Source organism: Lathyrus oleraceus, chromosome 6 (genome assembly GCF_024323335.1).
Source record: "Lathyrus oleraceus cultivar Zhongwan6 chromosome 6, CAAS_Psat_ZW6_1.0, whole genome shotgun sequence".
In the NCBI taxonomy this organism is placed as follows: Eukaryota; Viridiplantae; Streptophyta; class Magnoliopsida; order Fabales; family Fabaceae; genus Lathyrus; species Lathyrus oleraceus.
Genome location: NC_066584.1, coordinates 366,832,386 through 366,845,789, shown reverse-complemented (window position 1 = coordinate 366,845,789; position 13,404 = coordinate 366,832,386).

Genomic DNA, 13,404 nt, shown 5'->3' with positions numbered 1-13,404 from the left:
ACTGGAAGTCATATTGGTCACACCTTGTTAAGAGCATCCTCACATGAAGATTGGTACTTTGACCCTGGCTGCTCCACACATATGATAGGTGAAAAGAACTACTAAAAAGAGGTAAACCTTATTTAAAAATTTATGTCATGTTTGGTGATTGTACTAAAGGAAAGATCATTAGAAAGGGGAAACTAGATTATCCATGCCTCCCTAGTTTAGATGATGTTCTTCTAGTTGACGGTCTCAATACAAATCTCATCAGTATCTGCCAATTGTATGATCAAGATATATGTGTGAATTTCAACCGTTCTAAATGTATTGTCACTAACAAACATCTGGGACAAATAATGAAGGAACCAAGTGTAAATTCCATGCAAGAAGAATTTGGTCAATTTAAGAGAAACAAGATTTGGGAGTTGGTATCCATACCCAACTCTGCAAACATTATAGGAAACAAGTGGGTATATAAAAATAATTCAGATGAAAATGGTAATGTAACAAGAGACAAGGCTCGTCTAGTTGCTCAAGGTTACACACAAATAGAAGGAGTAGATTTTGTGAAACCTTGGATCATGTTGCTCGCTTGGAAGCCATCAGATTATTTTTAGGAATATCCTTCCTTATAAAATTCAAAGTATATCAAATCGATGTTAAAAGTGAGTTTATTAAATGATTTATGAATGAATAGGTGTATGTTGAAAAAGTTAAAGGGTTAATTGATACTATTTCACCAAATAATGTCTACAAGCATAAGAAGGCATTCTATGAATTGAAACAATAAATTATAAGGAAAGATCATGATAGCTCAAATCTATGTGTATGATATTATGTTTGGAGGGATGTCAAGTAAGATGGTGAACATTTTGTACAACAAATGTAGTCAGAGTTCGAAAAGAGCATCATAGGAGAACTTAACAACTTTCTTGGTTTCCAAGTTAAACAAATGAAAAAATGTATTTTTGTGTCCCAAAGCAAGTATGCTAAGAAATTGTCAAGAAGTTTGGCCTTGAGAATTCAAGGTACAAGTGTATCGCTACCTCCACTCATGTAAAGCTAATTAAAGATGATCAAGGAATAAATATGGATCAAAGTCTTTATAGAAGTATGATTATAAGTCTACTATACCTCACTATCACTCATCCTAACATCACCTTTTTCGGGGGAGTTTATGCTTGTTAACAAGCAAAGCCTAAGGTGAGTCATCTCGTACAAGTCAAAAGGATCAACAAATATATTAATGGAACTTGTGACTATGGGATTTTGTACTCACATGTTACCAACTATATTATTATTGGGTATTGGTATGCTGATTGGGCAGGTAATGCTGAAGAATGAAAGAACATCTTGGGTGTATGCTTCTTTTTGGGAGACAACCTTATTTCATGGTTTAGCAAAAAGAAGAATTGTGTTTTCTTATCCACTATTGAAGCTGAATACATTTCTTTGGAAGCGTTTGCACTAAAATCTTATGGAATAAGAAGATGCTGAAGAAGTACAATGTCAAGCAAGATGCTATAACATTATACTGTGACAACATGACCACCATCAACATTTCCAAGAATCTATATCAACATAGTCGTACCAAACATATTGACATACGTCACCACTTAATTAGAGAACTTGTGGAATGAAAAATGGTCACTATGAATCATGTGTCAACTAAAAATTAACTAGTTTATGTCTTCACAAAGTCCCTAGATGTTGCACAATCTCAAAAGTTGAGAAGTGTCCCAGGTCTTTGCACAATTGAGAATATGTAGCAATGAATGTTGACATGGAGAGAGAGTTATTGGGACAATTTTTTTGTCTCTCTGGTCCATCAATTACAAGAAACATGTGTTGTAAAATGTATTGGTGAATCATATTACTAAACTGATTCATATTCAAATTTATTTCTCCCATTATGTTTAGCACCTCAAGTTATTTAGTTTTTCTTCATTGTTATTTCATTTTGAACCCACTACGCCAAATAAGGGAAAAGAGGGCGCTTATTTTGGCCTATAACAACGCTTTTAAGCGCCCTCTAAAGTGGCGCTGGCATAGGTAAAGACAGCGCTTTGTTTTCCTGGAGAAAGCGCTGTCTAAAGTGGCCCTTTAAGGGCCACATTATAGTGCGCTTTCAGAAAAAAGCGCCCTCTGGAGTGGTCCATAAAGGGACACCTTAGAAGGCGCTTTCTGGAAAAAGCGCCCTCTAAAGTTGTCAATGTAAAGTGTTTAGAGGGCGCTTTCTAGACAAAGCGCCCTCTAAAGTTGTCAATGTAAAGTGTTTAGAGGGCGCTTCCTACAGAAAGCGCCCTCTAAAGTGTTAGTTATTTTAAAAAAATTGTTTGAAAAACAGTGGATATTTAATTGGTAACCTGTTCGCATGCTGTAAAAGTGTAAAATTCATATTGATTTCATCCTTTAATCCAATGTTATACACCATTAATCCATTGATATATACAACATGAATCCATTTATATACAACATTAATCCTCCATATATACAACATTAATATATGATTCTTTGATCAACAATATACAACAACATATTCATGATTTAGTAAAAGTACAACAACAATATACAACATATATACAACAACAGCATACAACAACAACATTCCATACATATATGTACAACAATATACAACCTAGCTATATGATTCTTTGATCAACAATGAATTGACACAATTCATCCTTCATTTCATCCAAATGAGCTCTCGAGTAAGATTTGTATTCCTCAAAGTACTACAATTAAGAGAATAAAACATATTCATGATTTAGTAACAAATTAGATGAAATATCCGATAATATTAAAATAAACCCTAAGTTATTATTCCATACCATTTTTGGGATGTCTATACGATTCAACGCAATGATATCTCTCATAAATCTCAATACAAAAAATCCGCAATCGACCGAATTGTTTTGCTGAGGACACTACACAGAAAAACAAACAATATATATATAGTTAATTTCTTACAAACACTATTATAAGCAAAAAAACAAACACTATTATAAGCAAAAATAAGATACTTAATATATACCTGAACTCTGATCCAGGTAATGTCCTTCCTATTACGGTAATTCTTTTTCGATCTAAATTTTAGTATTGCCCTAACAAAATAAAAACGTATATTGAGATCAATCTGACAGACATAATTAAATATACAAATACACACGAATATTTAGGGGAATTTCACTTACGCGTCAACCGTCTTCTTCATACTCGGATATTTACTCCAATCACCCGATAACGAATCGAGATAATACACCATTAGTCTCGAAAGATCCATAGCAACCAACACCCAGTGACCACTGTAAAATAAAACAAAAATTTAGATGCATGAAAATTTTCTACGTAAAAGATATACATAGATTAGAATGAAATTATTAGAAAGAAAATCTAACCCGTTGCCAGAATTAAACGGTAAAAAATACAAACTGGGTGTAGTATTATCGTCGACCGCCATGAATCTATCGACTAGTTCATTCTTTACGGATGTTGGATTTTTCGTTATAAACGTTGTGTTGATACGGGAAGCAGCAATAAAATTGAATCGCTTACACAATTCAGTTCCCCGCATCAATGTTACATACATATACCTTAAATAGAAACATAATAAACATTAGACTACTCATTGAAATGTGTAAATAAATTGTTCAACTAAGTAAATAATAGATTGATCGGAGTACCATATGTATGTATGAATGACAGCGATGCCCAATTCTTCGTGTTCAAAAAGTTGTTGCATGTCCTCCTTTGCAATTATTTCGGAATGAGCAAATCCGAAAACACCTTCATCAAAAGCTACACTACGGATGGCGCCGTGCATAATATCAGACTCTTCCACCATTTTCTCAAGACGCATCATAATTTGAGATTTTGTCCCTGACGTCGTTGGAATATCGTTACCAGCTTTTTTCAACTTTCGACCGGGAACCTAAAAATTCATATAAATTAAATCATGACTTTTTGTGATGCAACAGAATCGTTGTGTATATAATTCAATGGGTATATATATTTGTACCTCTTTTTGAGATGCAACCGACTCGATGCGTCTTGAAATCCCTTTACCAGCTTTATGTGTGGGTCTTGTAGGAGTCTAACATTACCATGTAATAAGGATTGATTAAATATCATAATTGTAGCTGAATTGAAATGTGAATACTAAATATTCATAATCATTTAGAACATATATACCTCGGCATCTGGGAAAATTAGATCTGACGGCCATCCAACAAAGGATCCGACTGCATCTCGCATCAACGTTGTCTCTGAAACAACGTCAGGTAATGGTAGAAGCGCGTCGGTATCTAATACAAGGTCAACCGAAACTTTCATATATCCCACCGGGAGGGGATTATGGTGAAGTAATTCACCCGAAGTGTTGTGCACTTTTCCCTTGCCAACCATGCGATAAGTTGGTGACGATAGATACAGCTGACAAAGTGTAATGCCCTAAACCAATAATAAATGTTATTGTTAACGTGTATATGTGTCAAGTAAAAAAGTGCTATTTTAATTTCATAATAACATATATAATTACCTCGGGAAATTTTGGTTGGCAATTGATACTAGCTCGGTCACTAGTATCTTTTGCCTCGGAACCGCACCTTTCCTCTATATACCTTGCATTCTCCTTTTGCAGTTCTAGTACTTGTGCCCTTAACTCCGTCAAGGTGTCCATCACCTCTTTGTTGGTAGGATTTTTTGTTTTTGGTTTTTTATAAAATGACGACGGAGTCACACCAAAACCCTTACCCCTCACACGACCGGAATACTCAGGAACATTTAGTACTCGACTAAGTACGCTCCTGCAATCCTGGACCTCGGTTGAAGGTAAGGTTTTGGATAAAGTCTCCTGAAATATTATTAGAGGAGATTAAAAATGAATTATATGTCTAACAAAATTTTCGATATAATTAAAGAAATAATGTTTCATATACTTACACATTCGTCATAAACATTTTGAACCGCTTCAACGACAGCCCCATCCTTCCCAACCCGAGCAGCCTTCCACAATACATGCTCCGGAAGAGATGTTGCGTCACTTTTCTCCTCGGCAAGCTACAAATTGAATCAGATTATAAGATCATCAATTATAACATATTGTGACAATGTATAAGCTCATAGCATTTGAATATACTCACAATTCTTTGTTGTAACCGTGCATATCCCGTACGCCCTTTTTTGTACGGATACGCGGGTTTTGATGCCCTTTTCCGATTTTTGTCGCTTACTTCCTGGATAAAAAAGTTTAAGGCATATTAGAACCAAGTAACTTAACAATTGTATAATACCATAATTAATAGACATTACATGGAATTTTTCGTTTCTTCATTTGACGACAAAGTTATCCCATTCTTCGGCTGAAATAATCTCCGCATACTTCATTGGTCGTTCTGCTTCAACAAAGTTTCCTTCCTCATCATTGAGAAATTTGTTGGACAAAAAGGATCGAAATCCTCGGAGTCTTTTTCCGGCCAATTGAATACAATATTTTTGCCGGCTTTCATCGATGTGAAAGGATCTCTAAAAAACATACAAATGGAGTGTGTTATTATAAGTAATATTATAACAATATATGGTCAACAAATAGTCAACAAAAAAAAACATATAATAATATATGGTAAGTACCTGTATCTCGGACCATATTTTTTCTTTGCCAACCTTCAATTCCGGACTTCTCCAATTATCACATGTAATCGGAATATGTTGTCGAACAAGGGAACCAATGTAACTTGCCAACATTGAACCGTTAGGCTCAATTAGTTGGTCTTCAGCACTCCAATGTACTTCGAATTTTTCACCCTTGTCTCTTGCACGAATGATTGACTTCATAATAGTCAATCCTCGTTTGATTTCTTTTTCAACATTGTTACGTGATCCACTCGCGTCATGGGTATCGTCTTGGTTAGCCATTTTATCTGTAATATAGAAATGATTCAATAAGACCCAAGTAAGACAATGACCATATTCGTGAAGCTACACAAAAAACACATTCATATACCTTCCATTTCTCTCATGTTACAACAATCTAAACTCTCTCTTTTTTTCATCATTATTGAATACAAACTCACACACACCTACTGCATACAAAAGACCAATGCAAACTTATGGTGTTTGGAACATGAACAAACTTGCATCCATAATCATCAAACTTCTAAGCACAAGCTCAAACACACTCCAAATGACATCAGTTTTCAATCAGAAATAAAAAACCTTACAACAAGGTGCTCATGAACACCATATAGTGCTCGTTTTCCCTAAACAACATTAACCAACATAATGCACAAAATGTAAAACTCAGTTTAGAAAATGCCCTAATCAAACACCTGAAGAAAGTGAACGGTAACGATGGAGAAGAGAAATACCTTCAAGGTGACGGTAACGATGAAGAAGAAAGTGAACAGCGACGGTGGACGCAGATAACTTAGTGAACGTGAACGCAGCAGCAGAAAAAGGCGACGGTGAGGGAGGGAGAACGAACGGAGGACGAGAGTAATCGCAGTAGAGAAAAAACCCAGTTACGTAAACGAAATAGCATATAGAGAGGGAAAATAAAGAGACATGCAGTATATATGTTATAATTTTAATGTTTAATAAAGGGGACCTTAGAGGGCGCTTGTGTAAAAAAAGCGCCCTCTAAAGGGGGCCTAAGAGGGCGCTTCTAAAAGCGCTCTCTAAGGCTTTCGAAAAGCGCTTTATAAACTGGAAATGTACATGGACTTAGAGAGCGCTTTTTTAAAAGCGCCCTCTAAGGGTACCATTAGAGGGCGCTTTCATAAACGCGCCCTCTATTGGTGTCCCTCCATTTCCTCATTATTTTTTAGCTTCACTTTAGAGGGTGCTTTGTTACTGAAGCGCCCTCTAAAGTGCGCTGTCTATTCCTCCTTATTTTTCTCTTCACTTTAGAGTGTGCTTCTTTAAAAAAGCGCTCTCTAAGGCTTTCCAAAAGCGCCTTATAAACTGGAAATGTACATGGACTTAGAGAGCGCTTTTTTAAAAGCGCCCTCTAAGGGTACCCTTAGAGGGCGCTTTCATAAACGCGCCCTCTATTGGTGTCCCTCTATTTCCTCATTATTTTTTCGCTTCACTTTAGAGGGCGCTTTGTTACAAAAGCGCCCTCTAAAGTGCGTTGTCTATTCCTCCTTATTTTTCTCTTCACTTTAGAGTGCGCTTCTTTAAGAAAGCGCCCTCTAAGGTGCGCTGTATATTCCAGTTTTTGGCGTAGTGACCCTTCTCTCATCTCATCTTCCTAACCCTAAGTCATATCGTTCGTCTTCATCTCAAAATGTTTTAAGTAATGGTAGGCACCAAACAAGGAACAAATACATCAGTTAAGGACAATATGGAAATTAAGAAAGCTAAGAAACCATCCATAGGAGACAGGCCAATTATTAATATGAATGAAATAAATATGAAAGGAGTGGTCATTAGAAGGAAGGTCGATAGTCTGATTGGAGGTCTTCCCACCATAGAACCACCGAATTAAGTTCAGAAGAAAAAGTTGAAAAAGGTAGGTGATCGCGCTAACAATGCCTGATCTGATTGGAAAAGGGAAAAAAGATGTCAGTGGTGCTTTAAAAGACAAAAAAGACCTTAGCTCTCAAGTGAATTTTGCAATCAAAAAAACTTTTTGAGATTTCTCATCTTCAAGTCATCTTCCCAAAGACCGGAAAAGGTAACCATTTTAAAATTATTAAACCATCTAAAGGTAATGTTCCTACGAATGTATCTAAAACTGATATTGAAGTTCCTAAACCTAGCACAAAGTCTAAGAATGTTGACTCTGACAACCTTAAACAAACCCTAGAATCAATGCATGCATGTGATAAACCCCATAGTGAAGATAATATTGAAAAAATTATAGGAGAAAAACTACTATAAGATCTGGTTTAAGATAATCATTTGGTTAAGTCAGTTGATGTCCCTGTGTTAGAAAACTTTATTGAGAATATTCATAATAACAAGGACTTTGAAGTTAGGATTCAAGTAATGAAGACATTATAGTCAGCCAAGAACATTTTGTGGAGGATGCCACCAGCGTTGGTGATGGAATTCCTCATGATAAAGGAGAAAATCCATAGAAACTGATGTTTAGAATTTGAATGGTGAGGAAGCCAATGGAGAAACTAGTTTAGAGGTAAGGGAATAAGTTCCTGAAGAAGCCGAGAAAAACTCACACGAAGAAGAACCTGAGATAGATAAAAAGACCCCAAAGAAGAGGAAGTTTAAGAAGAAGGTGCTAACACGAACCAAAAATCTCATCATGGTAAAAAAGATGTTCACCAGGATGTACCAGACAACATAAATTTCATGTTGAAGACTGAGTCTCTAACTCAAAAGGATGATGAGCAAGTTGCCCCTGATATTCCAGAAGTGAATTATGTTGTGAATCATGTTAGTGACAAGAATGAAGACAATATTGATGAATCTTTTTATTTTGATGAAGTTTCTATACTTGATAATAATTAACTTCAAAATGAGTCTATTCTTGTCATTAAAGATGTGACAAATGATGATATCCTTAGTAACAATAATTTTTTTTGCCAAGAAGTCAAATAAAATAAAAGAAGAAGATTGTGTTGAGGCAAAGAGGACACTGTCCAATAAGGTCCCTATCCTATCTAAGAAAATTAAAACACTAAAGAAGAAGGAGGATGTTAGTAAAAAAAATCTATAGTTTCTATTGAAAAATCAGTTGTGAAGAAAAAGCCATATTCAAAAAGAAAAACAACTTCATTTATAGACAATGTTGTGGAAGATGTTGAGAACAACTAGGATGACATAATGATACGCCCAATAAGAAAAGCAATAAAATTTTAGGAGGAAAGGATTATCCTAATAATGTTAATATTGTTCCCTTAGATAATGTATCATTTCACTTAGAAGAGAGTTTCTTTAAGTTAAAATTTGTATACCATAGAAGAATAGCCCAGGGAGCTATCAAGATGCCCTGGAGTGTCATGAAGTTATTGAACTGCATGAAGATGCCTCAGATTATGAAGACTGGTTTCAATATTAGACCCTTTTATCCCAAGGAATTCATTGACATCCTTCCCAAAGAATTTAATGATGTTGGAAGCGGAGACTTCAACAAAGTTTATGTCAGAGGTTATTGTTTTGGGTTCTCCCCTACAATCATAAATGAGTACCTAGGGCGAGGCAATTTAATCATTGCAGACCGTGTTCCTTTCTTAAAGGTAATAGCTAAAGAAATAATAGGAACTGTTCCCGAGGAATGGCCAGACAAAGGGTTACTATCTGCTACTAGTCTGAGTGTAAAATATGATATACTAAACAAAATTAGAGTCACTAATTAGGCTCCTACAAATCATAGTTTAGATAACTTTAGAGTTGCATTTGACTTCGGAGAGTATGTCTATAAAAATATTCTAAGATAAGCAGAATACTAAGTTGTTAAGTTTCCTATAGCTTTTTCATCTCTAATTTATGGTGTATTGATAATCCAAAAACTGTAAATATTGCTTGTTGAGGATGTTAATGGTGTTTCCCCTAGTTCAATAAATTTATACTATTGGTTGTTTAGTGAGAATCATATCCCAGATAATGTGCTTCCCAACATTCCAGATTTTGGCAATATAAATTTAACAATAGATGGCAATCTGCCAGGGGTACCCCCTTGTCCGGAGTTGCTAGAGGTTATGTTTTGTAGGAACTAATGTTGGTCTGCAAGACACTCCTACAATCGTAAATTTAAGACTCGTGTAATGAGGAATCTCCTTGTGGTTAGCTGGTCTCTAGTTTTGGTTGGAGATTGGGAATTAATGTATTTGTTAATTTCCTTTTCTTTATTATGTGTTAACATGTTTTTTTCTTTAGATTCATTGATGAACTTTGTTCTTAATTTGTCAGAGATTATCATATGTTGAACAAGTCAAGGCTTAGAAAACATATTATGTTCAAGTAGCAACAAAGGTTGATGAATATACGTCTCTTCGTGAGGGTTTGACTTTAAGAGATAAGGAAGCCCTTTGTTTGGGCTTGTGTAAACAGTAACTCATTTGTCTCTTATGGAATATCATATTCTTATAAAGAGGAATAAAACTCTAGACAATGTTTATGAGAAGGGATGATTTTTACGGTTTTTTCTAGTTCTTTTCGGCCTCTCTATACAAGCTCTTTGGAATGATCCCATAGGAGAATTGTAAAACATGCATAGAGTCGGGGCCTTTAAGTTGTCAACATGTTTTTGTAGAATTCCTTTCCTGCTTTTCAAAGGTTGTAGACCTGGTTGGCTTCATGCTCACAGTAGATGATGAGTGACTGAAAAGGAGAGGGTCTGGTCTAATGTCAAGGCTTTAGATAAGGATTTGAAGTAGGGGTTCCAAGCCTTAGATGATTTGATAAATGAAAAAAAATATGCTAAGTAGATCTTTCATGGAAGGGAGCTTGGTAGAAGCTCCTGATAAATGAGATTTTATTCCTTTTTTTTTCTTTTTTTGTGGTTGTGGAACATTTGGTCCCAAAATTTGTGGAACCTTATTTTGCAGGTGATATACTTTGAATAAGGAAAACTATTATACTTATGATGATGAATACTTTTGTATAATAATGATAATTAATGAAGACAAGTCAAGCATAAATGATTAAGCACTTAAAGATTCAAACCAAAGAATTAGAGATTGTTGGACTTGACTATCCAATGATGGAAACCAAATGGAAGTTAACTCAAGCTCCATCTCAAGTAAACTCAAGCAAGTATCTACAAGAAGGAGAGTATATAACAAAGTCTTGAAGTACACGAAAGTCATGCCTTAATTAGTCTGAGTGAAAACTATGTAATGCATAAGGGTGTTTTTGTAAAAGTATAAGGCTAAACCACACACAAACGAAAAAAAATTTAAACTAATTTTTCTCAAAGAAATACTTTCAAAATTTTCTTCTAGTCGTGCACGGTGAGTTAGAAGCAGACTGATTTTGTCTTTGCAAATCGATTGACACCTTATTCAAATTGATTGGGAGATTTCAAAAATGCTCCCTAATTGATTAGGATAACATCTTAATGATGGATAATGGCTAGGTATCTTTTATTTTCTCTTTTAACTTGGTAATCAATTTTAATGGATCTAACTGATCGACTGGGACATGTTACCAATCGATTGGCAAGTCGTAAAATACTTTTAAAACGATTTATTTTTTGAGCCAACCAATAGCCTATACATAGAGGTCCCTTCCCTCATTTCAAAACATCCAGAACTGTGTTTTATTGCATACGTCTCTCTCTCTCTAAACTATTATTTTTACTTTCTCACACTAAGTTTGAGTCGAAGTTCTTTTCGAGAAAGTCCTTTTTACAGGTGAGAAGTTGTCATTATAGAAGGGTAGATTTGTAAGTTCACCAAGGAACTTTTGTTTATACCTTGGTTGAACATTTTATTTAATTAGCGATTGTTTGTTTAGGTTAGAAGCTAAACCCGTAAAAGTTTCGGTTCAGGGATTGTGTGATTAAACCCTTGTTTAGGTTCGAAGGCTCGGTCCGTGATAAAAGTTTTCATAAGCTCTTGATTATCCTATGATAAAACTAACTTTTAAAATGTTTTTAAGATCTGATTCTAAACCTAAAAGTTTTTTCAAAATCAGGTTTTTTTAACCACACAATTCACCCCCATCCCCTCTCCTGTGTGGGAAATCACATGTTCAACAATATTTTGTTATAATTTAAGACAAATATTATGGGTTTTACCTTGTTTTATTTGAATGTTTAATGTTATTTCATTTGCTTGTTTGTTTTGTTTCGAGTATGTGTTCTTGGCCAATGGTACCCTTGAAAGGATGGGTCGATTTTGAAAGAGGCCTTCTTTCCGATGGTTGATAATCTTCAGGTTAGGTTCTTTTGCTTCCATCATAGTGGCTTTAGCCTTCATTCTTGTCCCTATGAGAAACATGTTTGGAATTTCTTATATAGTGGCAAATATTAACAAAATTAAAGGGTTTTGATTAGTAAACTTCATATATTCGATTTTGATTTTTACAAGATATGATGACCATTTAACGATAAGTTAATTTAAGTTTCATTGCATTCCATGTTTGGGTTATTGTGCTCCCCGAAAGTGTTTTTAAAGTGTAGGCTAATTTTCATGTGCTAGAAGTAATATGTTACGGGGTTTCCTATTTTGGCACTAGCTTTCCCTTCGATGTGTCTGTTTCCCACATACACTCTTCTTACTACCAAATCTCTGGGAGTGAAGTCCCTTGGAACAACGTTCTTTATAATACTTGGAACTTGTCTTATTTTTTACTATGGCATCTCTTAGTATGACTCAATATTTTCTTTCTTCTTAGAAATATAATTTTTCTAAGCAATCGTTTTTGTTAGCTTCTTAGGGGTCCGATGAGAGGTCCACCAGCTAACTCGTCCATTTCAACTAGGATAATTGCTTCAGAATTGTAGGTAAGCTCAAAGGTATTTTCCTTCATGGAAGAGTGAGGTTTTTGTGTGGTATGCCTACAAAATGCGTGGCAGTTGACCTAGTTTCATCTAGAATCATTTAGTCTTCTTTTCAATCCTCTCGGTAGAACTTTTTTTGTTGATTTTCCTTGGTTGTTAGTTTAAAGGTGCTCTACCAAAATGAAGTGATGAGTTATCTATAGATCCTCCATCAATCCTTTGAATCTATGATCCATGAACTATGTCTCGTTATCAGTCAATACCACATAAGAGGTCCTAAACCGAGTGGGTATATTCCTTTTGAAGAAGCGTAAAATGTTGTAGCCAACATTTTTTTTCCAATGTTTCTCCTTCAATCGCCTTCAAGAAATAATTTACGACCATAATTAGAAACTCGAGTTTCTTGTGCACTAAGTAAAATGGGTTCAAAATGTTCATTCCCCACAATGGAAAAGGCCGCGGGGAAGACAAGTTACTCAAATCATATGGAGGTGCTAGTTAAAGTGTAGCATGCTAGCTTTGTACTTAGATCGGACATCTCTTTTGATGACCATGCGAACAAATTATGGTTTCTCTGTTAAGGCCTCTTGTATAGGCTTTGGAAGGTTTGCTCCTATCTTAATAGTCTTAGACGTGTTTCCACTCACTTGAATGGTCACGAATTAGCATATGGGATTGGGTCTCCCCTTTTTTTCTAGGTTTGGGGGAGTATAAATTCATTGTCTTACTCTAGAAGTATTTACTATAGTCGGGAATTTAACTCTAGTGTTTCCTCGTGCTCCTCACGTGCATCATCATTATCTATCTTCTTTGTATGAAAGGCTAAGTTGTAGGGACGAATGAAGGGTAAATCGCCTCTAACACTATAATTTGATCTTTCATAGTTTGGAATCTGATCTTCAAATGCACAATTGATAAAACGACTCTTAAGCTGGCAAGAGGAGGTCGTTCGAGGATACCATTGTAAATGGAGTCACAGTCGAAGATAGAAAACTTTATCTTGATTCTTCTTATCT